At 37.0% G+C, this 27544-nt stretch overlaps 1 long non-coding RNA gene across 1 annotated transcript in view; it reads left to right on the forward strand.

The window, feature by feature from the left end:
• The window catches only part of LOC131195689 (uncharacterized), a 30032-nt gene extending 14626 nt beyond the window's left edge, over positions 1-15406 (forward strand). The window contains exon 5 of the long non-coding RNA XR_009154528.1: positions 14528-15406. This is a non-coding gene — a long non-coding RNA (uncharacterized LOC131195689). The remainder of the gene's footprint in view (positions 1-14527) is intronic.
• The last annotated feature ends 12138 nt before the right edge of the window (positions 15407-27544 follow it).

Below are 27544 nucleotides of genomic sequence, written 5' to 3' on the forward strand. Positions count from 1 at the left end.
CACTATCCTTGCAATTGGCACTATGGTATCTGTGGATATAAATGTACCTGAGGATACTTTGGCTGCAACCATAAGGTTCCATGCTGCAGCTAATTTTTTTTTTTTACAATTATTTTGTCAGGGAATCACAGTTAAAAGAGACGTTATCAACCATTTTGTTATTTCATCAGCCACTCTTAAAGGCTAGTTTTCGTGGAAAGCAAGGCTAAAAGCCAGTGGTGGGATTCAGCCAGTTCGCATCACTTCGGGAGAACCGGTTGTTAACTTTGTGAACAGTTTGGCAAACTGGTTGTTGGAAGAAATAATTAGGGCAGAGAACCTGTTGTTAAATTGCTTGAATCCCACCACTGCTAAAAGCTAAGCAGCAAATGCAGGAAACATCCACTTGCGAGATTTTCTGTCAAGAGTAGATCTCTAGTTTCAACTCAAAGCCTCCTGGGAGTTTTCTGATGATAAGACAGGAGTTTGGTAGCGAGCACTTTCAGCCTCTGAAACCATTTTGGGCAGACTCTCTGAAATAAATATTTTTCATTTGTTATCACTGGCCATATTCTGGCCAGAAGTTGGGGTAGAACAATTCTCAGTATAACATAAGAAGAATGTGCCCATGCATATGTGCCTATTCACACAACCCAGAGAAGGCTTCTCTACTGCTATCCTCTAAATTGGGTAAGGCTACTTTATATAGATGTGGGATCAGATTGAAACAAAAGGCTTAGAATTTAGAAACTGGTATACAATATCAAAGGTAGCTAATTGCTAAATTATATATTATTACTTTTATTTTCCTTTCTCAGAGTAGTAAGGTGGTAAATATTATTTGTGCTCTCAGTTGACTTTTCCTCAGTATGGACATGAACTAATCCATATGCTGAAGCAAGCAGAAGCAAAGCTAATTCAGATCCTATAGTAAAACATCTAAATCAGTGTTTTTCCAAAGTTGGCAACTTTAAGATGTGTGGACTTCAACTCCCAGAATTCCCCAGTCAGCATGTTGTTCTGAATGAAATAGTCTTTATCATGATTTATCCATGGAATATTCTGCATCTCAGCATCACTTTGTGGGGACTCAGAAGACGTGTGTATTATTAGTTCTCTTAACCTGTTAATGTAGGGAAAAGGATTAAAATGCAGTGTATTCAAGCTTCCAGAATATCTTTCTTTCCAAGAATGTCTCCCACACAGATTTGCTTGCATTTATAAAAAGTGGAAAAACAGGGTTGGCTGTGGTTCAGTCCTCTGGTTGTATCCACTGACCCAGAAAAAATGAAAAAATAAATTAAGATGTCAAGAGAACTGGGGCGGTGGTAAGGACCTAGAGGAAAGCAGTCTCAATGGTTTGCCTTCTGATCAGTCAGGCTGTGGGGATTAGCTATGCCCATAATGACAGCCATTTTGTTCAAAATAAGAAAGGAAGAAGGAAAGAAAAGGAATGATGAAAAGAAAAACAGCAAGAAAGAAAGAACAACAAAAAGAAAGGAAAAAGAAAAGGCATTTCATTTCACATATTATAAAAGCGATTTTTATAAAATGTTAATTATATTGTATATATAATGTCTTCAGCATAAGATCTATCTATCTATCTATCTATCTATCTATCTATCTATCTATCTATCTATCTATCTATCTATCATCTATCTATCCACCCACCCATCCATCCATCCATCCGTCTGTCCATCCATCATCTATCTATCATCTATCTATCTATCTATCTATCTATCTATCTATCTATCTATCTATCTATCTATCTATCTATCTATCTATCTATCCACCCATCCATCCATCTGTCTGTCCGTCCATCTGTCCATCCATCATCTATCTATCATCTATCATCTATCTATCTATCTATCTATCTATCTATCTATCTATCTATCTATCTATCTATCTATCTATCTATCATCAATCTATGTTGAAATAACAGCGTTAGATGAATTGGGAGAATGAAACATCTGCGTATCATACAGAGCTAAAAGGACAAATCTGGTTTTCATTTGGTTAAACTATCCAATCTGAACCAATACATAATGCAAAATGCAGTTGTTATCTTTTGAAATTCATTGATTTTTCCAGTTTTTTTTCATGTAGCTGGACAATAGGTTTTCATCTTTGGGGTCTTCCCAGCACATGATATTTTGAATTCTTATACTCTTGGTTTATTTCTCAGTTTATACAGCTTCTCTTGGGAAAACGTCATTTTAGAGGGTTGTAGAATTTCTTTTGATGTTGTTTTAGAATTTATTTCATTGTACTTTATTGTATCATGTTTGGGGAGAATATTCTTGAGGATTTCATTTCCTGTTTGGTATCTCTTCATATTTTTCAACCTCTCTGGCTGCTCCTGTTTTGTGATCTGGGAAAAATCCATGAGAAGACTTTCCCTTATTTGAGCAGCCACAGTGGTGTCTGCAGGGGTTGACACCACAAGCTGGCAAGGTTGCAACCAGTGAACTAATCATTGCATGATGCAAGACAACACATTCAAGCACAACTTTTGGCTACCTCATAATTACACTGCACCCTGTCTTGGGAATTTAATTGAATTGTTCTGCTGGGAAAAACACAAATGAAAAGCAAATTATATGCACTGCCCTGAATGGAAATGTTTGAAATGAATGAAAGGCAGAATAAATGGCTAAAACCATTTCTACCATAAATGCAGAATAATTTTTTGGCATAGCACTGAAACAAAGGCTGAAGTCAGGTCAAGTTAGTTGTTCCTGGTAATAGCATTAGCACTTAGACTTATATACCACTTCACAGTGCTTTGCAGCCCTCTCTAATCAAGAAAAGAGTGAAGAATGAGAGCCCTTGTGCTGCCACTGCATTGGCATTGGCATGTTTAAAAGAAAAGCAACAGAGAAAGTAGAGCTATTGGCCACTAACAGAATAAGATGAGATCCTCTTCCCCAGCCTTCTGGACTCTGTAAAATCCCTTTTCTCCCATCCAATAAAAATAGCAATAGGATTTAGACTTATATACAGCTTCACAGTGCTTTGCGGCCCTCTCTAAGCAGTTTACAGAGTCAGCATATTGCCCCCAGCAATCTAGCTCCTCATTTTATCGACCTCGGAAGGATGGAAGATTGAGTCAACCTTGAGCCTGGTGAGATTCAAACTGTGGAACTGCTGGCAATCGGCAGTCAGCAGAAGTAGCCTGCAGTACTGCATTCTAACCACTGTGCCACCATGGCTCATAAACCACTACCCATGAAGACTGAGGTCTGAAGAGCCATACTTCCTAGGAGCTTACTGTGATAAACTACAAGCTCAGCCAACATGACTTCTGTTATTGAAATTTGGAACCTGACATTTGGAACTTTTGGAGCCTGACATCAGTGAGGATTTACCATCAGTCATCAAGAATAAGAGAAGAAAGAAGGACCTTGGAAGACAAAAGAGTCTCTTCTTTATTAAAAGCCAGTCTCCTAATTACTGGAAAAGTGGAACTGTTCTAATAGGCGAATGCTAAGCAAATGGAAACTCACCATGAATTTATATATTTAACTCACCCAAGCAAAAATAATTATTCTTTTTAATCAAGTCTATTCAAACCTCATATTACTTTATTCTTCCATTTCAATAGCAAAATGATTAAGATTGAATCTTAAAGGAATTCTTCACAACAATAATTCCTCTTATCGCAGGAGGCAGTCTTTGCTTCGTCTTGCAAATTCTTAGTCTTTAAATATTCAGTGTATCAGAAAAGCTCCATTCCTCTTTCAGAAAAAAATAAGAGAGTACACACTAGAGAAAATTGAGAAAAAGGAGGGAAAAAAAGGCCCATTATTATCTGCAACAAATTCATAGGGGGAAAATCCCCAGCATCTCTAACTCCATGTAAATTTAGTTAGTGCTACAAAATGTCAGTCTTCTGACAGTAACAGACCAAAGGGAAATAAAAAAATATATTTTGGAAGATACATGCATCTTGGTTAAAGCATAGAAGATATATGTTTAAAATATGTTGCTTTTTTGTGGTTCACCTTCAGCATATAGCAGGAAATAAAAAAGAATAGCATACATATGTATGTTTGTTGCCCAAAATGCATTCAGCAAGTTTTTCAGCAACATAACAGGATAAAAAACAGGTATGATAAAGATTGTTTCCATCCCCTTTATATTAACTATGCTTTAGGTCACATGACCAGGAGGGACTTAGAAGGAAGGTGTCAGCAATATTGCTACTTGCTGACCAACTGCCTGTCCCGCAGTGAATTCTTTCTGGTTTCCCCCCACCCCCCAATCCCTGGCCTGATTTGGTCCGTCTTCACTAACAATTCTTCTAATGCCAGCTGTTTCCCCAGTACCACATTTGGTTCAGTTCTATTTTCAGAGGGTTATACTGCTGAGCGATAGACAAATGAATAGATATTACTCCTGGGCCCCTTTATTTTATTTCTTTCCAATGATCAATAAAAAGTAAAAGTTCTGAGTATCGTTGAAACTTCCTTAAATGCAGGATATTTGCTTTGTGTGATATAAGGAAAGCATAAAGAAATATCTTTAAATGCAGGAAATGGTGTGCATGTCTGTCTATTTGTGTTTATGTGTGGGGTGGGGGTATAAAACCTTTGCAAAGTTTTGATTTTTAATAACTTTAATAAAGTTGCTTCTACATATAATATAAACCATGTAACAGAGAGGAAATTTATGATTTAGTATATTTATTTGTAGGAATGATACATTTTGACATATCGATTATTACTTTGAAAGCAAAGCATAGCATGATTCTGAAGTTCTCCAAATACATTCCACAATTGTGTTTGACGTACAGCATTGATTACATTTGTTATTCTAGTTTTTTAATCTGGTAACCAGTTTATTTAAATCTTGAGTAAAGTCCCTCTCTGTTGTATTTTTCAGATTGTTTAAATCATATAAAGAGATGAATATGTTGAAATGAAAGTTGCACAACATCTTTATAGAATGGAATTCTTCATTAAGCAGGGCCTTGTGACATTTATTCTCCCAGTAGAGGCCACCCGCTCTCTCTGTGTTGTCCCCTTAGAAAACAATTCAAAGTATTTACATTCCACTGAATTTTTGAGGATGGCTTTGAAAGCTCTGGGGTGTTCAATATCGTTATCTTTATTATTGTTGTGGAATGATATTTTGGCTACTTTTATTGCCAGTTCGAAGACAGTTTGCTAATCAGTGACAATGTTTTTACAGAAATGGAAGTTTGTGGTTTTATGTTCAGAGTTGCTCTTTGACCTAAATGGCAGACATATTTTTATTTAGTAAGGGGTTTTTTCCCCCCAAAGAAGAGGGAGTAACCAAAAAGATAAGGATGAAGACTGGAACATATAAAATACTAAAATAATATTAAATTAATTAAATACTTGCCAAATTATGCCCAAACTACTACAACTGTACTTACCAATTCCGTGGATTTCTACATGTAACGTGATATGAGTGAAGTTTATTATTTAATCTATATTTTCTGTATATACGAAAAGCAATATCTGAAAGCCATGACAGTGGATAAAGCAATGGAAGTCAATAGCAATCTGCTCCTGACTGTGGCATAAACTATGATTGTAACTTGGAATCTTAAGAGACATAAAAAATAAAAATCATGACTAAACAAATGCAATGAAAACTATTAGAGCTGTCTGTGAAACAAAAAGCAAGGGGGTAGCAAATTAAGGTCATCTGAACTTGTGGGGCAGAGTTAATGAATACACATAGAAAGATGAAAGTGTGGGCTTCATTATAAAAGACAGGGCTAAAGCTAAATATAAGGAAGTTGTTTTTTTTTAAAAAAATAATTTATAATAAAAGAATGCAACTCCAGATTTACAGTCTTATATGTTTGCTATTTACCTGTAAAGTAGCTCTCTGTTAACATAGTTAACCAGTAATATTTTCTGTGATCAAGGTTTAATTTTATGTTTCAAAAATGTGCTAGTCTCTATAATTAATATAACATCTTTGTGCTTTTTTATTCCTTTTTTTCCTTTTTCCGATGACTTTTATTTTGCTTTTTTCTATGGCCGTTTTCTTTAAATGCACATTTTGAAACAAAAAATAAAAAAGGAAGGATGAATTTCAGTCATCTAGGTTGCTATGGGTGCAAATGAAAGCAGAAATCAGTGCTTTAATGACAGCTGCATATATGCTCCAGTGAATGATGATAATGGAAGAATCAGAGATGAGTTTTTGGGGGAAATGTGCAATATGCTGAATGAAGGCAATCCAGAGGGGGAAAAATATTCATGTTAGGTGACATGAATGGATGGATAGAAATAAGAGACTCCAAAAAAGTGATTGAACCATACAAAGACTCAAGAATAGTAAGAATCAACTCAGAAAGTCTGTTCTGAATAAGTGGTTTAATTCTATCTCTAGTCATTCATCCTCATGGAAAAGAAGTGAAGATAAATCAAAAACAGTCTATACAAATTTATAGACTGAAATATTAAAGGGATTAGTGAAGGATACAGTGGTAATATTTGTTCTAAATGTCAAACAAATCAGTGGTTTTTTTGATAGTGTAAACAATATATCCTAAGAAAAATAAACACGAAAGAAAAGGAAAGAAGTAAATACAGGTAATATTTGACTTATGATCACAACTGAACTCAAAATTTCTGTTGCTAAGCAAGACAGATGTTAAATGCACCTTCCCCCATTTTATGACCTTTCTTGCCATGGTTGTTAAGTGAATGACTGCAGTTGTTAAATTAGTAACACAATTGTTAAGTGAATCTGGCTTCCCCATTGACTTTGTTTGTCAGAAGATTTCAAAAAGTGATCACACAACCCCAGGACACAGCAGCTGTCATAGATATGTCATAAATACTTTGATCACAAGACCATGGGGATGCTGTAATGGTCGTAAGTGTGAAAAATGGTCATAAGCCACTTTTTTCCAGTGATGTTGTAACTTCTAACAGTTACTAAATGAATTGTTGTAAGTCAAGGGCTAAAATGAAAGAGTAACAATAGAATAATTGCAGGAAGAAAAATGGAAAGTTCTGAATGAATAAGTATTACAAGACAGATTAACCTCCCAACAAAAGGAATGGAAAATAGATACGAGAAAAGAGGATGGAAAACAATATAATTTTTTGGAGAGTCTCAGAAATGTATGGAGTTGCAGTAATGAGAAGAATGAAAAATGATGCTTGACAGTATGTTGAAGTCAAAGAAACTGTGAATTAGAAAAACGTGAGAGAATGATTCCTAGAAAAAAATAAAAATAGCAGTAGCAATAGCTCTTAGACTTATATACCACATCACAGTGCTTTAAAGCCATCTCTAAGCGGTTTTACAGAGTCAGCATATTGCTCCCCGACAATCTGAGTCCTCATTTTACCTACCTTGGAAGGATGGAAGGCTGAGTCAACCTTGACTCACATAAGAGGAAAATGTTGAATAATGGGCTGAGAAAGAAATAGTTGTGAAGAAGGTAGCCAAAGGGAGGACAGAATAGTTAAGATTAAAAGAGAAGAGAAATTGCTGAATAAATTAAATGGATAAATAAGATTAAACCAGGAGCTCAAATAGATTGAATGGAATTTAGAATAAAAGTGAAATGGTGAAATGATTTCTGTTGACATTGGAGGGTGAGAAACATGGAAGTGCTATTTAAAACAGTTGTATGGGAAGGAGAGTTATATGTCAAAGAATAGAACTGAAATGAATGTCTGTGGAGATTCTCAGTCATCTGGATTATGGTTGTCCCAAAGGTGCTTTTTCAAAAAGCAACTGGACTTTGTTTTTCTTTGAAGCCATTTCACTTCTCATCCAAGAAGCTTCTTCAGTTCTGACTGACAATTTTTTTGAAGAAGCTTCTTGGATGAGAAGTGAAATGTCTTCAAGGAAAAACAAAAGTCCAGTTGCCTTTTGAAAAAGCACCTTTGGGACAATTGAAATGAGTGATATGAATGACACTGTCTCAAAAACACTGAAAAAAAGAAAAATACAAATTTTTGTGGGTTTTTTTTTGAACTGTAGGTGTGAATGGTGTAACTATAGAAATATGAATGTGGTTTGCTTATGTAGTGGTAGTATGCCTGGTATAATATGTGTGCATAAGGTAAAGGTGAAGGTTCCCCTCGCACATACGTGCTAGTCATTGCCGACTCTAGGAGGCGGTGCTCACCTCTGTTTCAAAGCCGAAGAGCCAGCGCTGTCCGAAGACGTCTCCATGGTCATGTGGCCGGCATGATTCAATGCCAAAGGTGACCAGAATGCTGTTACCTTCCTACCAAGGTGGTCCCTATTTTTTCTACCTGCATTTTTATGTGGTTTCGAAACTGCTAGGTTGGCAGAAGCTGAGACAAGTAACAGGAGCCCACCCCGTTACACAGCAGCACTAGGGATTCGAACCGCTGAGCTGCCGATCTTTCGATCAACAAGCTCGAATATGTGTGCATACCTGATGATATAAAGAATGCCATCACTGTTCCAGTATACAACGGAAAGGTAGCAAAACCATATGAGCAAACTATCAGATTAGTTGTTAAGTGTGCCTGAGAAGGTGCTTGGCAGAATTGTAACTGAAATAGTACGAGAGATGACAATGAGCACAATTTATGTGCAATGTGATTTTATGCTATGCAGGGGTGTGTGCAGGCTAGATATTTGCTTTTCAGCCGGCCACTGAGAAATATCTGAATGTGAGAAAGTTTGCTGTATATTTGTTGATTCAGAGAAAACATATGCCAAAATGAAAGGGTTGAATTATTGGATGTGTGGCAGAAATGCGAAATTGGAGGTTGGTTGCTGACTGCAATAATGTCTCTATTGTGAGAAATGAAATTTGGTCAACAGAAGTGAAAATAACTGTTTGTAAGAGCATGGGTCTGACCACTTTGTTATATGGACTTGAGAATTGAGTATGTCAGGAGAAACATGATAGGAAGCTGAATATGGTAGGAATACAGTTCTTAAAAAGAATTTGGATGAAGTAAAAAGGATTAAGAATGCATGGATGCTATATGAAGGTGGACTAAATATTGAAAGTGAGTGGACCAGTACTGAAAAAATAAATGAAGATGCTTTAGTCATTCAGGGAGATCAAATTGAATTGCAAAACAAATAGTTAAAGAATAAAATAGAAGTCGTTTTTGCTTAGACACCACTTTTGCAGTGACTATTCAAAATTACAATCATGCTGAAGAATGAGACTAATGGCTGGTCCTCGAAGTTGCAGCTACTGCAGCATCCCTAAAACTATGATGGCGCCGTGATTAGAATGCAATACTGCAGGCTACATCACTGCTCACTCCAGGAGTTCGATTCTGGCTGGCTCAAGGTTGACTCAGCCATCCATCCTTCTGAGGTTGGCAAAATGAGGACCCAGATTGTTGGGGGCAATATGTTGACTGTGTAAAACTGTTTAGAAAGGACTGTAAAGCACTATGAAGTGGTATATAAGTCTAAGTGCTATTGCTGTGTGATTGTAATTCAGATGCTTGGCAACTGGTGCACAATTACGCTGGTTGCAGTTTGCCTCAGTCATGTAATTGCCATTTTGTAGCAATTTTGCCTTCACTAACAGCTTCCAAAAGCAAAGGGAAAGGAGAAACTTGGCAGGAAGGGTCATGTAAAGTTACGCTTAATGACCATACATGATTTGCTTAACAACTACAACTAGAACTGCCGGAACTGCCAACACAAGTTGGCACAGTCATGTGATTATTTGCTTTATAACCATATTGCTTAGTGATGGAGTTTCTTGTCCCAATTATGATTGTTAACTGCCTGTAAATTAAGAGGAGAGGGAAAGCCAAGGTAGATGTTATGGGATGAAGTCTATGAAATCCTCCAAAGGAAAAAAAAGTAGAAGTTGCTAAAGCAAAATGTAAGAACAAATGTGTTGATGTATTAGAATCAAGATGGCTTGTATGGGGTAGAAAAGTATAGAGGCTTGCAACAAATGATTTTCTTATAAACTACATTTAGCTATATTTCCTTTCCTTGTTCTTTTAATTCTTATTCTTTTAATTTTCTTTGACTGATTATTTCTTACTTACTGAGATTTCACTGAGGGAATAGCAAAAGGGAATAGTAGAATTGTATCTATATAGGTTATGAATATAATTCCATATGATCATTTCCCATGCCTAAAAGGATTCCCAATATATTTGTCATTTTAAAATTATATTTTGGCAGCAATTTTTGGAAAGTTTTGGAGGCACCACCTAACCTTAGGCTTTTGTGGGATTGTAGATTGTGAAAGAATATGAAATAAAACCATGTATTTGGAAGAGTTACTTTTCTGATTCTGGTACTGACAAATAGATTCTGTAGTTATTATTGTATGTATGTATGTATGTATGTATGTATGTATGTATGTATGTATGTATGTATGTATATATCTGTCAGGGTTCCAACCGATGCCCTAATTAAATCATGAGCCTCAAGCCAAGCTTCAAAAGAAATCCAGTTATTTATTAGGAGCTTTATGTTGGCAAGGACCAAGTGAAGCCAACTCTGACCTCACTTAATTCATGCCCCCGCTCTAACCCTGTTTCCCCCTCCCCTCAAGGTGTGTCATCAATCACATTCTCCAACGAAGCAATTTCACTGGTTGTAGAGGTCCCTCCCTGCAGCCACTGTGGGTCTGCGTCAGTGGTGGGATTCAAATAATTTAACAACTGGTTCTCTGTCCTAATTATTTCTTCCAACAACCAGTTCACCAAACTGCTCAGAAAATTAACAACCGGTTCTCCCGAAGTCGTGCGAACTGGCTGAATCCCACCACTGGTCTGCGTGGATATGACCTTGACATGGCCGGCTGGAATGTGCTTTGTTTTGACTGAAGTGCAAGTTCCTCAATGCAGCTGCAATGTTATATTCCCCATCCCCCTGCCTATGGCAACTTGAGAGCAGGTCAGGAATGCTTTGCAAGTTGACAGTATGTATGTATGTATCAGGGGTGAAATCCAGCAGGTACTGACATGTTCTGGAGAACCGATAGTGGAAATTTTGAGCAGTTCGGAGAACCGGTAGTGGAAATTTTGAGTAGTTCGGAGAACCGGCAAATACCACCTCTGGCTGGCCCCTTAGTGGGGTGGGAATGGAGATTTTACAGTATCCTTCCTCTGCCATACCCACCAAGCCACAACACACCCACCAAGCCACGCCTACAGAACCAGTAGTAAAAAAAAATGGATTTCACCACCGGTTGGTATGTATGTATGTGTGTGTGTGTGTGTATTTTGCTGATTTTTTGTACAGTAATTTTTGTACAGATCAGTAAAAATACAGTTCATTAGCACTGAACAATAGTATCTCTAAAAAATAATTACAACTCACAAAAAAATATGCCCACGAATGCATAGACAACAGGCATCTAAGTAAAATCATTTTTTTCTTGGGGCAGTATTATATCACTATCTCCTAAGTGAACAGGCTTGTTTTTTGATTTTTTAAATGTTGACACAATGAAGGCTACCTGCATTTCTTTCAAGAAAGAACATATAATCAGAGCAACTTTCCAACTCCTAGGTAGACATCAAGTTCCCAAAGTAGGAGTCATTCTTTTTCTTAGTGCTTTGTTAACTGCAACAAAGACAAAAAAAATGTGCGACTCTAGATAACGGATTTATCCTGTACGCCTCTTGTTTACATGACATTTTCTTTCTAGGTCAAGGGTGTACCACCTGAAGCCTCAAGGCCACTTGTAATACACAGTCTTTGATATGGTTACAGAGCTCTCACGACAATTATCAATTAGCTGAATGTTTTTAACTGCAGAGAGGGGAATTACTAAATAATTGAATGAGGAATAATTATTTGATTAGAATTACATTTAAGTATTGATTAAATAAAATTTAGCTTTTGTTCTGGTACTTCTTATTTCCTTCTCTTTGCATCTACTGTGAGAGTGATTCCCAACCTGCTGTTCAAACTCTAAGTGTAACTTTTAGTTTCCTTAAATTGTGTGTTCCTAAGTAGTTTTGGAAAAGAATTTTAAAAGAGTTAATCTTCCAGAATAGATTTTTTTTTCCTCCTAAACTGCCAAGAATTCTTACTGTCAAGGTTAAAACCCTTCTTTATCTTTCTTGGAACTGTGCATACAAATTAATTGACTGTATACCATCAAGTCATTTTTAATTTCTGGTAACCACATATAGATTTTTCCCCCCATAACCATCTTTCCCTAACTCTGGTCTTTCAAGTCTTTCAATGGCCTATAAACAAATAAATGCCTTTTTTATATCCTGATTTGACTGAAGATGCAGATACTAGTTGTTTTAGTATTGGATTGCATGCAACCACTGACTGAATCAGTTCACATATTAGTTCCGTTTCTGTATTCTGTAGTGAATCTTCTTTCTTTCTGGATAAAAAAAGGTTATGATCCATCCCTTGCAAATAGTATGGGAAGGGCAAACCGGAACTGGTCTTTATGATTTCAAGGTACCCAGAAATCACCGTGAAATAACTTTTTATGTTTTCTACTCTTAAAAGCAATGTAGAGATACCTCTTCCATGCCACCATTCTACAGTGGACTGAAATTTCCTTATTCATTCTCCATTAAACATTCATCAATTTAGACTCTGGATTGTTCACTAATGCCAGGCTGAATCAGGCCATTTATATTTATACAGTGAGCCTTGGTGGTGCAGTGGTTAGAATCAGAGGTGGGTTTCAGCAGATTCTGACCAGTTCTGGAGAACTGGTAGCGGAAATTTTGAGTAGTTCAGAGAACCAATAGTGGAAATTTTGAGTAGTTCGGAGAACTGGTAGTGGAAATTTTGAGTATTTCGGAGAACAGGTAGTGGAAATTTTGAGTAGTTCAGAGAAGCGGTAGTGGAAATTTTGAGTAGTTCGGAGAACCGGTAGTGGAAATTTTGAGTAGTTCGGAGAACTGGTAGTAGAAATTTTGAGTAGTTTGGAGAACCGGTAAATACCACCTCTGGGTGGCTCCAGAGTGGGGTGGGAATGGAGATTTTGCAATATCCTTCCCCTGGAGTGGGGTGGGAATGGAGATTTTAGAGCATCCTTCCCCTGCCACGCCCACCAAGCCATGCCATGTCCACCAAGCCACACTCACAGAACTGGTAGTAAAAATTTTTGAAACCCACCACTGGTTAGAATGCAGTACTGCAGGCTACTTCTGCCAGCTGCCTGCAATTTGGCAGTTCAAATCCCACCAGGCTCAAGGTTGACTCAATCTTCCATCCTTTCAAGGTGGGTAAACTGAGGACCCAGATTGTTGGGGGCAATATGCTGACTCTGTAAACTGCTTAGAGAGGGCTGCTAAGCCCTGTGAAGCTGTATATAAGTCTGAGTCCTATTGCTATTTTTATTGGATGGGAGAAAAGGGATTTTACAGAGAGTCCAGAAGGCTGGGGAAGAGGATCTCATCTTATTCTGTTAATGGCCAATAGGTCTACTTTCTCTGTTGCTTTTCTTTTAAACATGCCAATGCCAATGCAGTGGCAGCACAAGGGCTCTCATTCTTCACTCTTCTATTGATTAGAAAGCTCATCTGAATGATAAGCCAATGAACAACATGCTTAGAGCCCTTTTTAAAGGGAAAAGAGAGTAGAGTAGCTATGTACAGTATATCACAATGTGCCTTTTCTTCCTCCTGAATGGAATTTGTCCTACCTTCTGCTTCAGTTTTACTTTACCTTTCACAAATGGAGCAAATTCAGTGATGAAGTTATTGAAGTGGTTCAATAACATCTGGATCCCAATACATTCTCCATTGGGATCTATGGAAAATCTGAAGAGATTCTCCTAATTCTCTGTAACTTCAAGGCCTGTCAAAGTGAGTTTGGAGTAACAGGGACTAGATCAGAGAATCTCATAAGTATTTATGCAAAGGAATCATCTCTATTATATAACTTTCTAATTATTGTCCTTGAGTGTTATTGAATAAACCATGAATAATATAGAAGAAAGCAGAAGTTTACAGATCTGAGAATTTAATTCAATAAGCAAATCATTTGTGGAAGATAATTCTGTTCATAATGTGTTGCTACGGAAAAGTTGTTTTCAAATTGAAGTAAGGTTAAATATATGAAGAACATTTTACTTTGATATAACAATGATTAGAATAAATTTGCAGCAGCATACACAATGGAAAAATGAGAGGGAGTAGTTTCCATTATTGTAAAGGATTAATAGATAGATAGCAATATAAAATGCATGTGGCAAAATTCTTATTTGATAATCTTAATAGAATTGATGCACATACACATTAGAGAGAGAAGTAAGTCAGACTGAACATAGACCACTTCCGAGTAAACCTGCTCTGCAAAGCCAAGTACAATGCTATGAAATCTAAAAATTAAAATTGAGGATTAGAAATTAATTCATAGCAAGTAGTGATTTCAGATATATTTAGTAAGAAGTGATCTTTGTTTCCTTGCCATTATTTAGTTATCATTGTTAGCAGATTTACTTTGCAGACTTAAATCAATTTAATCCTAAATGCACTTGCACATGACTGAGGGCCTATTAGCTGTTCCAAATCCATTACAGAGGAGAGTTCTCAAAGACAATTACAACTGAGGCGTTTCCTAAAATGTTGTACATACTTTCATTCCTTAACAGGGCTATTTCTGGAAGCCAGCCCACCTGATTTCTTCCTGGAAACAGCAAATTGTTAAGCAAGCAGAAGTCCATCAATGGTTTTCCCACTAAGTCTCTAAGTTTCATGGCTTTTGATAGGAACTCGTTTTTCTCAAACTAATTGGCTCTTTTGTCAGGAGGAAGTTGTGCTCTTTCTACGTGTGTCTATGTGTGTATTTTTAATAATTGAAGTGGAGTTATTTTTTGCTTTGATTTCATTTCTAAAAGTATAAAAGGCAGTGAATTCACACTGGTCCATATTCATTGCAAGAATCTATGATAGTTCAGTGGTATGAATCCAAATCCACAGAAAGCAATATAGTAGAAAAGAAGGAATCTTGGGAGACACACTTTAGTTTTCTGACAACTCTATACAATTGAAGTTTTGGAGATGGTTCCATGTAAGAGAATACCAAACAGTGAAAGTTGCATTTGTGTTTGAAGTAAAAACTCAGCGGAATATAAGAATTGTGTAGCAAATTCCAATATAGTATTTTAATTAAATATAGATGGGAAAGTTTATAATTACTTGGTGGTGGGTTGCTACCAGTGTGCACCAGGTCTGGCAAACCAGTAGCGGTGGTGGTGGGAGGCTCTGTCTACCCGCCCAGACACTTCTGTGCATGCACAGAAGTGATGCGCACACGCATAAGCCCACCTGTGTGCATGAGCGAACCGGTAATGACAGGACTTGGAACCTGCCCCTGATGTACCACACATTTCAAATATATTTTTCAGTATTCAACTAGGTTGGACATTTTATGTTTAATGTTAATGATACAATATATTTGTCATTTATTATTTTTGTACACACATTTTTATTACTATTGTTTGGTTGCTCTGTTTATAGTTGATATTTGTTTCGTTTGTTTCCTTTTTTCTCTTTTGTACTTTAACTTTGGAGATAAATAAAAACTGTACTGACAACAAAACTGTGTAGCAAATTCATATATTTTCAGTATCCATGGCATACCATCCGATTTACCAGGATTGAAATGTATAATTGAATATTGATTTTTATATGACATTTTAATGAATTTAAGCCATACTACATTTATAAAGTACTATACCTAATTTGATCTTGCAGAGCTACAACATAGTATAAGGCAGCAAAAATAAAAAATTAGAGGAGACAAAATTCTGTATTCAGATGTAAATGCTACAAGACATATTTGGAAATGCTGGGAAATAACTAGAACATTGACCCTTATTTTGATTATAACCTTACAATTTGAGATAATCACAGGTAATTTTTAATGGGTATTCAAATTTTTGCAAAATGATTGTCTAATGCAGGAAAATAATTCAGCTCATTAAAACATATTTGGTCCATTTATAAATGCATTTACACTTAAATTCAGTATTAATGTTGAAAGACATGTTGGACAATTCTAAACTGACCACTTTGTTTAATATACAGTTAAATAATATTTAAAGATAGATATCATTTATTTGCTACAGGGCACACATTTTTATTAGAAACTGATGGGCTCTTGAACAATAAAACCTTCTTGTGCAGAAACAGGCCAGATTAATCACCATGCCTACTGATTCAGTGTTTAATTAAGATATAACCACATGTTCTGCTTTGCACCTGTTCGTAATTCTCAAGTCTGCATTTGATTCCATCTCTTGAGTAAACTATGAGAAAAACAATGTTTTTTTAATGTTTTTGATCAATTAACAGTTTCTGTCTCTTATCCTCACCCTCTATGGAATGTTTATTTATGTTTTAATGTAGATATATATTTTATGACTGTAAGACACTCAGAGTTACCTGATGGTAAGATGGGCAGCCAATAAATGTTATTAATAAACAAATAAATACATTTGTGAAAGTCAGATACAATGCCCAAAGTCATTTATCAAGCACCTTACAACCTTTAAGTATATTAAAAAAGGGTGCATGCTTTTTATAAATACTGGTAGACTTAGGTAATCTGGACTCAGCTATCAGAAAAGCAAATGTCCATCCTGTGGTATGTTAATGAAACAGTAAATCTCTCTGGCTAAATATTGTAAGGGGGATGATATGGAACTAAAATATTAAAAACCAAAACATGATCTTTGCTAGCAGATCATCATGTTCCTGGCCTATAAATAGGAACATCGAGCTGGTCCTATGCTTTAAATATGTGAAACAATCTTCCATTTATTTGGCTTCAGTATAGTTATGTTTCCTAGAGTATTCAGAGGAACTCTATGCACATTCCACCATCTAAGCTTCTTGTGAAGGAGGCTTCTGTAATATCCACATCCATTAAGCCACAGCAATTCATACAATTTTGGTGGAGCTCAAACTATCACTGGATTCTATTCCAGTTCCTCTTTATGTATTATCAGCAGGGCAGTCCCTGTGATGCTGGGCAAGGTGCAGGGGTGGTATTGACTTACCCTCGCTACCGGTTTGCAAATGTGAGTGCACGCGCGTCACCTCTTCACGCGCACGACACCTTTGTGCATGCACAGAGTGTCGAAAATGGGATGTGATGACATCCAGGTGGGTAGGTGGAGCCTCCCGCAGCCGCTGCTACTCACATTTGCTACTGCTCACATTTGCTACTGGTTCGCCCAAACAGGATAGAACCGGCTGAATAACTCAACCACTGGCAAGGTGATACCATTAAGCAAGTCCTCCTCTCCTGCTTATTTTTCAAAGATACATTACTATTAATCCGATTGTCTATTATTCTTGTTTTTAGCTGTTTTTATAATTTTTTTAAATATTTGTTAATATAATATTTTAGGTATTGTTTTAGTTTTGCTGTACCCCACCCACAGTCACTAGTTTATGAGATGGGCAACTTTATAAATTAAATACATGAATAGAAATAATAAAAATACTTAAAGTACATGTGTTCTCCCCAGTGGTGGGTTGCCCTCGGTTCGGACCTGGTAGTAAAACCGGTGGGTGGCTCCGCCCACTGACTCAAATGTCATCAAAACTCTTCTGCATATGTGCAGGCTCGATGCAAACCAATAGTAAAGGTAAGTAGAACCCACCCCTGGTTCTCCCGCTACTCACCAGTTACTAGGCCAGACATATCAATTTTAAATTTCTGTACTAACCCAGGGCAAAAATTTTGGAAGAGTTGGAAAACCAGTTATTAAAATTCTTAAAGAATATTTAGAATGTTTGTTACTATCTTACACCAACACTAATTCAGTAGGAGATTTCTTAAAGATTATTGGATACCCCAGAAACTGATACATAAAAATTGGTTGTCAACTTTTTTATGCTGGAAGAGTAAAATGATGAAAGGGATAGATACTTAGACATATGACTTGGGTTTGCTCTATTGTGATCTCATTTTGGTTGAATATTCATATATTTGTGAAGATTCTTTTGGAAAAAGAAAGTATAAAGTTCTGGATGTGATTTTGAAATTTATATATTTATAGAGAGAAGAGGTGGGAAGTAGAGAGAGAAAGAGCATATTTTATTTAATATCATGGAACATAACAAAACAGTTCATTTTGTTGTGATTAAAACTCTATCTCACTTAAGGGCACTTAAGGGTTATCTAAAAGGTTATATGTCACTTCTTTAGGGAGAATGTTAAAACTGAGATATTTCTGATTTCTTTTAAAAGGTACCCAAAATGCCCCATCCAATTCCACTATAATGATTTATATCGTCCTCAGGGAAGCAAGAGGCTTTTGCAGTCTTCAACTTGACATCATTTAGAAACACAGGATCCTACCCCGTAAGATAGTAGACTGTTTTACCTGGTAATCCAAATATGTGTTCTACCATTAAGATACATCAGTTTTTCTTTTCTTATGATTTCTCTTCAAAATGTTACATTGTATGAAGTAGCTAAAACAAAAGTTTAATCTCAGAACTGTTTGGCTTTATTAGAAGTTAAGAGATGATTTTCTATGCTAGTAAGAAATTTTCCTATGTAACCGAATGCAATCAAAAAAAAAAGGAAAAAAGAATGCAGGGCAGAACACTCTATTTCCCACCCATGCTAATTGCTTTGGGAGAATTGTGCTCTCATTATAGTTATAAAATAGTCGAGTCTCCAGCAATTGCAATCAGGGTTATACAAAATGTACTAAGGATCTCCCTGTGTGTGTATGTCTGTGTATCACCATGATAGAACATGTAAGCATTCATCACACACAGATGGCCCATGCAAATCACAAGAGCCGAAATGCAAACTCAGTATCATGTGTCTCAGATGTTGCTGACTGGATTTAGACTCCAAACATCTGCTTGTCTGCAAGTTGCCAGAAAGGTTTATATCATGGCAAATAGTAGATGAAGAGAGTGGCTCAAAATGAGGATCAGAATTAATCCATGGGGTAATTATGTTTTATAGATCCTCTCCATGAGAATAATCACCTGCAGTTTAGTTTATTGGATGCATTTTCTGCAAGGGTCAGAGACATGGTTGACAGACTGCCTGTTATATTGTATAATTCCGTGAAGCCTGAGAAGAGAAATGCTGCATCAGGCCAGAACATGGAAACATCTCTTCCTCTTCAACCAATTGCTGCTCTGCCTCCTTAGTAGGAAAAACTTGGGGATTTAAGGGTTCCCTATGAGAATCTCCTAGATGCAAACCTACACATTGGGAAGAAAGGAAGGAAATCAATCACTGCCTTCATGAGTAATATAGTAGAAGCTCTATAGAATCTGACAATCTTATACATACCTATTCAGATTCAAGCCTCACTGATTTTAGTCATTTAGTATCAAGAAAGATTGATGGAATCTCAATGTAAGACTAATACCCTCATCCCAAATAAAGAGCTAAGTGCAAAAAAGGGTATATTTATATAGAATTGCATATGCTTCTGTGTCACATTAAAATTTATAATCAGCACATCAGCCTGTATTGAAAATAGCGATTCTATTGGCATCTAACTTTTGCATTGTTAGAAACTGCTCCAAGTGTGAGGAATCAATAGACAATAGAGAACTTTGCCCAAGGATCTAATTAAAATATTACCTAAATATAAATCTTGCGCAGAAGAGATAGTTCAAGCAAATGTTACTTATTTGTGTATGTATAAACTATGCATGACATTTATAGAATAATAACAAGCTGGTATAATGTTTCCAATCAAAGCAGTGGAAGAGATGGAAGACGATGGAAATGAGAGTAAACAGAAGATGCATTATTCAATTCTGGTAAACCTACATTAGCAAGCAGCAGAAAGCAAAGTGTATTACCTGAAAGTAAGCTGCAATTGTTGGGCTCAATGAACATTAACCCATGGTTTACTTGATCATAGTTTATTGAATGATTTTCATTTACCTCGGTTCATATGAATTTCTAAGGGCAAGCCACGTTAGAAAATCATAGTGATTAGTTTCGCACAACATGCTAAGCCAAAACCAAATAAATCACAATATATGTATAAACTGCATACCATACCATGCAAATGCTAACGAAGTCCAAATCTGAGCCCTTTTGAAATCAGTCAAGTTAAATTAGATGAAACTTTTCTGGCTGGATATTATATTAAATTGCAAAAGCTGCCTCCCCCTCCAATAAATCTGTGTCTTTAATTGCAGAGGGGTAGGAAAGTTCCATTGTGGGCAGAGGGTTCCCTTTGAAAAGGGGCAAGCTGACAGAACTGTCAATAGAATCAATGGAACAGCTTGCCTCCTGGTGTTGTGGGTGTTCCATCACTGGAGGTTTTCAAAACAAGATTGGACAACCATTTGTCTGGGATGGTACAAGGAATCCTGCCTTGGGTGGGAAGCTAGTCTAGGAGACTCTTCTACAGTAGTGGGCTTCAATTTAGTTTGCTACCAGTTCGCTCATGCAATGTTTCTGTGCATGCGTAGAAGCGTCTGGGCAGGTGGGCGGAGCTTCCCGCCATTGCCGCTACTAGTTCACCCAATCTGGGGTGAACCGGTAGCAACCTACCCCTGCTCTTCTAGCTCTATAATTCTATGATTCTATCCCCTGTGCCATGTGCATACTTCAACCGCAGTCCAAAGCATGCATTAATTGTAGCCTTCATTTCAGTGTAGTGTTTTGCATAAAATGCTTCATTCCTGGTTTCAGTCTCAACTTCCGAAAATCTACTTTAGAGATAAAAGAGTGGCTCTTATTAATAATAAAAAAGGTTGCTATTAATATTTCTGCCTTAGTATCTAATATTATGCTTTCTGGAATTATCTGAAATTAGAGGATCCTGTTGCATATGTGCAATATTCCAAACTAACCACACCAGAGTTCACACGTTTCAGATGAATGACAAATTTGCAGTTGTCTGGCTGGAATGCTACATGGCTGTACATTATACCAAAATTGGCAACTCATCCTGCTAATACAATACTTCAAAATGAGTATGCGTTTTGCCCCTTAAAAGTGGCCATTAAATAGGCATGAATGCTATGCATACATATATGTTTGTATGTATGTTTCGGTGGTGGGTTTCAATTTTCTTCGCTACTGGTTTGCTATTGGGAGCGTGCGCTTATGCGCTCACTTTGTGAGCACATGATGCTTCTGTGCATGCGCAGGGTGTTTTTGATGATGTCTGGTCGAGTAGGCGGAGCCTCAGCCGCCACTGCTACCCAAACTAGGGCAAACTGGTAGCAACCCACCACTGGCATGTATGTATGTATGTATGTATGTATGTATGTATGTATGTATGTATGTATTTGGTTTCTATATTTTCTTTATTTCTATTTGATAGAACAAGACAGCAGGAAAGTCCAAAAGAAAAAAGAAAAAGAAAAAGAAAAATATAAGTGGACACATAAGGGGTGAGATCAGGAATTAAAAACCACAATTATTTTTCTTTTACTTATACATTCCCTTCCAAAAGTATCCCAGACCATTTCACAGGCTTAATTAACTGCATAGCAAACCATTTCTTAATGATACATATCCACAGAGGCACATCCACGCTCAACAGCTGGACAAGGCAGCAAGTAAAGTTTTTTTTTTTCCTTTGGCAAATCTGCAAATGCTCCCTCAGAAGGTGGGATATAATTATTATTGTCATTTTGGACATTTTTGTTAATAATTCTAGACTTAGACATTGCAATTAATACATTTTTAGCAGTGTACAAGCTTTTTAAATAGCTCTGGGTGCAACATTTCCTTACTGATGATGCCATACAGTCAATGGCTAATGTACAATGGCTCTCTCCTTCTTCATCATTCCTTCCTTCCTTTCTAAATTCCTTGCCCTCACCAACTGAACTGGAGCTAGAAAGGGGACACAGAAAGCAAACTGAAGAAGGAACTCTGAAGATTGCAGAGGTAAAACAGAAAATAAATATATCAAAAAGAATCTAAGGCAGATTTTCTTCTCATCTTCTGGTCACAGGTGCATATTAAATTACATTGAAATGATGCATTCTTTAATATTCAATACATGACAAGCCACTAATTGCCAGAGAACTTTAAAGTGAACATATTAATACATTCTGGGGAAACTGTCTCACGTTGTCTTTTCTGTGCTCTGCCTTGCTGTGGGAACAGAAAAATGTGTGTCAAATATTGCTTTTCAGCCCTTGTAGATAGCACTTCTGCTTTGTCTCTTCTGATTCTGACCTGTTCTTCACCCCATCAGCTCCTGTGGGCCCCAACCACCACTGACTTATGCCTTCTTAGCTATCGGTTCCTACTGAAGCACACATTAACAGAAACAGTCAAGTACCCTTTGTTAGACCTTAGGAGGCACTGAGTTAAGATTTATAAAATTGGAAAGGATTCTGTATACCCATGTTGATTAATCTACCAAGCCATAACAATATTGTCCAGTGCCACTAAAGAATAAACACATAATGGTTAGCATGATCGGTTACTAAAAGTTGCATTTTATTCAAGTAAGGAATCCTGAATGGGAAATGAGGGACATACATTTTAGGATTTAATAATGAATTTGGGTTTGGTTCTCAAGTAGAGGGTAAATTAAAGTATTATTTATGCTGGGATTAAGTACAGTTATATTGAATTTCAAGAATGCAGTTCTGTTTCAACTGCCCCTTAAAAAAATAAAATCAGCTTTACAATCTGGGGCGTATAACTGGGTGTGTAGAGGATTTTGTATTACAGGAGAATATTTTGTATTACATGGCTTTTGTACACAAAAGATCATTGCTCTTGGATCTATAACAGACTCAAAGTTCTATTTGGCTTGTCTTGGGATTTTTTTTCTTGGTAGTTCTGGGATGTCCCAGGATGTTGGAAACTGTTATATAGACACATTAATACGATGGAAGGTCTAGGAATAGACACAATAGTGTCCTTAGTCATTAAATCTGAAAACAACACAAATCCTGGAGATCTGGAAACTCACAATACACTAAAAGCTCTGTTTTCATACTTGGCTGCTTTTTAATGCATTCTTTAGTGTGGGGGTAATAAAAGGGCACCATATGCAAAAAAGCTCCCGTTAGTGATTGCATTAAAGAAGAGATGTAGTTATACAGTTTGGGGAAGAGTTGGTGGAGAGGAAAATATAAGGAGAGAAAAGCAGACTAAGAATGAAATTGGGGACAAAGCCAGCATTTAGCAGCTCCCTAGGTGGCTCAGTGGTTAAGACACTGAGCTCATCGATCAGAAAGGTCGGTGGTTCGAATCCCTAGTATAGGTCTCTTGCGTGAGCAATGGGTTGCAGTAGATGACTTCCAAGGTCCCTTCCAACTCTGTTACTGTTACTATTGAACATAAATTGGAAATTGGGGTTAAGGTATTTGGAGTGGAGAGGTTTCTGCCACAACATAATACAAATTAATTGTCTTTCAAAGTAGATAATCCTCTCCCTGCAAAACCATATAGTTCAGGTAGATTCTATCTGAAGAAAATGATCATGGAAGTTGAAGTCACAATGGCAACCCATGCAGCTCCTGTAAAGCAAATATTATTCTGCTAAACTGAGGAAACATAAGGTGGACCACTATGTTCTATGCCAGCTGCAGATTCCAAGTAATTCTCAAGAGCAATCCCATATAAAGTTAAACCCCACATAAAATAGCTGAGATATGACAAGGGTCTCCAGCGTTTCCTGATCCAGGACAATGAACAACTGGCAGATCCACTAAAGATGGCCACCAGCTCTCCTGCTTACAGCTTTCACCTACTCTTTTAAATGTCATAATTCCCTGGACAAGTCCCAGATTGTGGACCAGCAACTTAAAGGCATATAGTTCTCTCACCAAGAACTATAGATGGAATATGTATGGTACCAGAAGGTTTCTGAACCAGCAGTAGCATTTGGGATTCAACCATGATCTGTTTCACCTATCCAGTCTCTGACAGCTTCCAGGAACCAAGGTTTTCACTTCATTTCCTGTTTGGCCTGGATTGAAATGCAAAACTAGCTAACATTAGAATATTGAAGATACTATAACCCAAATTGATAAATGATCTCTCCCAATGGTTTTGTGTATCTGTTAAATAAAATGGATGGCAGGGCTAAACTTAAGGCTGAAGCTCTCAACTTCTCTTTCTCCAATAATACCAAGAACACACTGTATTTAGTTATCTGAGAATCTCTGAGGGCCTTCAGTGATGATGCTCCATTGATAAAGATCCTGTTTGTTCGATTGGGATCTAGGAATCCAGAGCTAGTTTCTGTTAACTTTTTCAAGTATTACAAGATCCAAACAGTTGCTTGATATCAACTCCTGGTGAATATGAGCAATTTTATCCTCAAAATGGTTAGTGAACTGCCAATATAGTTTCGTAGGATGATCTGCTGTCCCAGAATCCAAGATGGAGCAGGTTGTACTAAACAGACCTGCTGATCTGCATTCCACAGAAAACGTGGAGACCTGAGAAGTGTGCCACTCTCTTAATGACATAGTATAGGCTTAAAAATAGATGTGTCCTCATATTTGGTTATTATTGCTCCATAGCTTCTGCCAGCATCATTCTAGATAGACAAGTTTAATAGATCCATTCCCCATTCAAACGTTGATGGTAGGCACAGTCTAAAAATGATAATGGTCTTATCATGACAATAGACTGATGTTAGGGTCCTCCTTCAGGCCACAAATCAGCAGCATTGAGACAAACAAACAGAGCCAGCATATGCCCTCCCTCAGTCAGTGACATTGGTAAGCCACTTAGATTTGGCTACATTAAGTCATCATAAGAGTAACTCTACTGCATAAAACACACCCACACACATACTGCCATTGAAAAAGGGGTTCTATGTCTAAATATTTTATTTTATTTTTATTCTAATATTTATTTGGTTCTGAAATATATTCAATAATTTGAAACGTATGTAGATAATGCTTGAACTAGGGAAACCTCATGGTATATTGAACAAACCTGTCCATTTCAGAAAATGAACAATAAAAAAAGGAAATTTTTGACACAGTAGAAGCCAAGGCTATCGAATACCTTCCCTATTACTGTGTCCTAGTAGCATTGCCCTCTGACATAACCATCTGATGTTTGTTCATAGCTATTAAAATGTTCTTTTTTTTCTTTTGTTTTTTCCCCGGTAGCATAAAAATGTTGGATAATGTTGACTGATGTAATAGAATGCAAAAACATATAACTTATTTTAAGTACATACTGTAAATATTAAATAAGAGTAATACAACATAACTAAAGGTAGAGGTTTCCCTGTCAGTTGTATCCAATTCTAAGGCCTGGTGCTCATCTTCATTTCTTGGCCAATGGAGCCAGTATTGTCCAAAGACATTTTCCATGGTCATGTGGCCAGCATGGCTATACGCCAAAGGTGCACAGAACATTAAAGTGGTACCTATTAATCTACTTGCATTTGCAGGCTTTCGAACTCTTAGGACAACAGAACTATTCTGCTGCAATATAATTAGAGTTAATGATGGTGCATTCTAATTATATGCATTCTAATAACGGTATTGGCATGCTGTATACACTGTGTCCCAAATTGTGTGGTGATGAAGTATGTTTCTGAAGTGATCTGTTCAGAATGAATGACTGACAGGGATGCCAAACTGGATATTTGAAGTCAAAAGACAATTGTTATCTAAGCTCTGACCCCCTTCTATGCCATCTGAACAAGTACAACATGATGCAATTAAATCTGGAACATTTTTATCAATATTAGCTTCTTTTTTTATAATGTATCATGCTATGTAATTATTATTTTTTTAAAAAATGTAATGCATAAAATGAAGAGATATGAAATAAATCCTACCTCTTGAGTTATCATAGAGTGAATGGAGAAGATAATGAGCTAGATTTACAAAATGATGCCTGTACTAATGATTGCAGAATAAATTCATTTTATTTAACAGTAAATGAGCTTCTATCTGCATCATTAACCATAACCTTTCCCTGGAAATGAAATTATTAAATTTAGGAATTAACAGTTTTAACCACAGATTGCACTGAAGTTATGCAGTTGTAAGAAAGAGTACTGTAAAAACACTACATCCCAAAGGTGCTTTTCCAAAATATATGGATATTTTTGGTTTTTTCCTTGAAAACATTTTGCTTCTCATCCAAGAAGCTTCTTCAGTTCTGACTGAATGGGGACTGGAAGAATTTATATTCTTTGCAGTTATCTGTTCATTAGCACTCTGAAGGTCAGTTGTCAGCTCTCTAAGAGTCATTGAAGCCACTTGGAGGTTTATCTGTATTCTCCGAGTCACCTGAATCAGAGTGCAAATAGGTGTGGAACCTTCTTGAGACTGTTAAGAGGACTGTGTTGTAAAAAGGAGGTAGATAGTGTCATATCCCCACTCACCCCCATGTTGAGAGAGAGCTGTACAGTTTTAATATACGTAGATGGCCTCCTTGACTCCTCTTTCAAACTGGAGCTCCATGATGTTGTAACATGAGCGCCTAGATTGCAATCACATGACCGCAGGGATGCTACAATGGCTGGAACCAAGAGGTGGAATCATATATTCATTTTTTCAGCGCTGCCATATCTTTGAATACTCAATGAATATGACTGAATGGACATATATCAAGGACTACCTGTAAAAGAAAAGAATATGCTGGATTAATGAATGAGTGTACTCAGCCCTGCTTTCCTCCTTTGCTTAAATACACCCAGATGATCTTTATCTCTATTTCCTCAATTGGGGAAAGAATCTCTGTTGGGAATCTTCTGCCGAGTCTTTCCCAGAGACCCACAAGCCCAATCCTCTATTTGTAGCCAATGTTCTCCCTCCTTCTTGCCTTGGGTTTTAGGTGAAGACACCATCTTTCTGGGACTTCACCTCTTCTACCAGGGAAATCTTCCATTGATTTTTCTTCTCCCTCTCCAACCTGGAACCCACACCTGCTTTGTATATTTACACAACTTTATTCTCTACTTTTTTCTTTCCAACCATTGGCTTTTACAATATTCTTTGTAGTCATTGTCTTCTTTCCTCGTAACCCCCTCCCCCATTTTCTCCTTTCCTTCTCTCTGTCTCTCTCCAATTTTGGGTTAGACTAGCAGCATATCCCTCCAGCAACTGTGGAGATGGGTGTCACTTTCCCAGAGTTCCAGTCCCCTGCATCTATATACAAGGGTGGGCCAATGAGAATGCTGTCTATATCTCCCCACAAGTGTCCTGGGTAAGCAGCCAACTCATCTCATCAGGATTGATGACAGTTACCTGTCCTTCTAAGCTAGAATTGAGCTTCCTCTCATCTTTTGCCGACTCACACCAGTACAACGGCAGCCATGCCAAACCACTAAAACAACATGCCACAGGGGAATAGTATAAAATGACTTGTAATAGTACATGGAAAAGATGTGCAAGAGCGTTTAATTAAAATTCAATCTTAACTGCACTAGCAGAATCCTATATTTTTTATTCATGGGAACTAATAGTTGCATACTATTCTGCAATGGTCAAAGAAAACTGATTATCAGGTCCCTAATTCTTATTCTAGGAAGAATTTTAAGAAACAGAACAGGTTCAGCAATAAGCAAAGATAAAGCTTTAAAGTGAATGAAGAAAGATCAAAGGAATTGGGAATATTTATGTTAGGGCCTTCTGATACCTGAAAGGATGAAACACAAAAGAAAATCAAAATCTATTCTCTGTCATCCTAGAGTAGAGAATGCTGAACA

Source organism: Ahaetulla prasina, chromosome 3 (assembly GCF_028640845.1).
Source record: "Ahaetulla prasina isolate Xishuangbanna chromosome 3, ASM2864084v1, whole genome shotgun sequence".
NCBI lineage: Eukaryota > Metazoa > Chordata > Lepidosauria > Squamata > Colubridae > Ahaetulla > Ahaetulla prasina.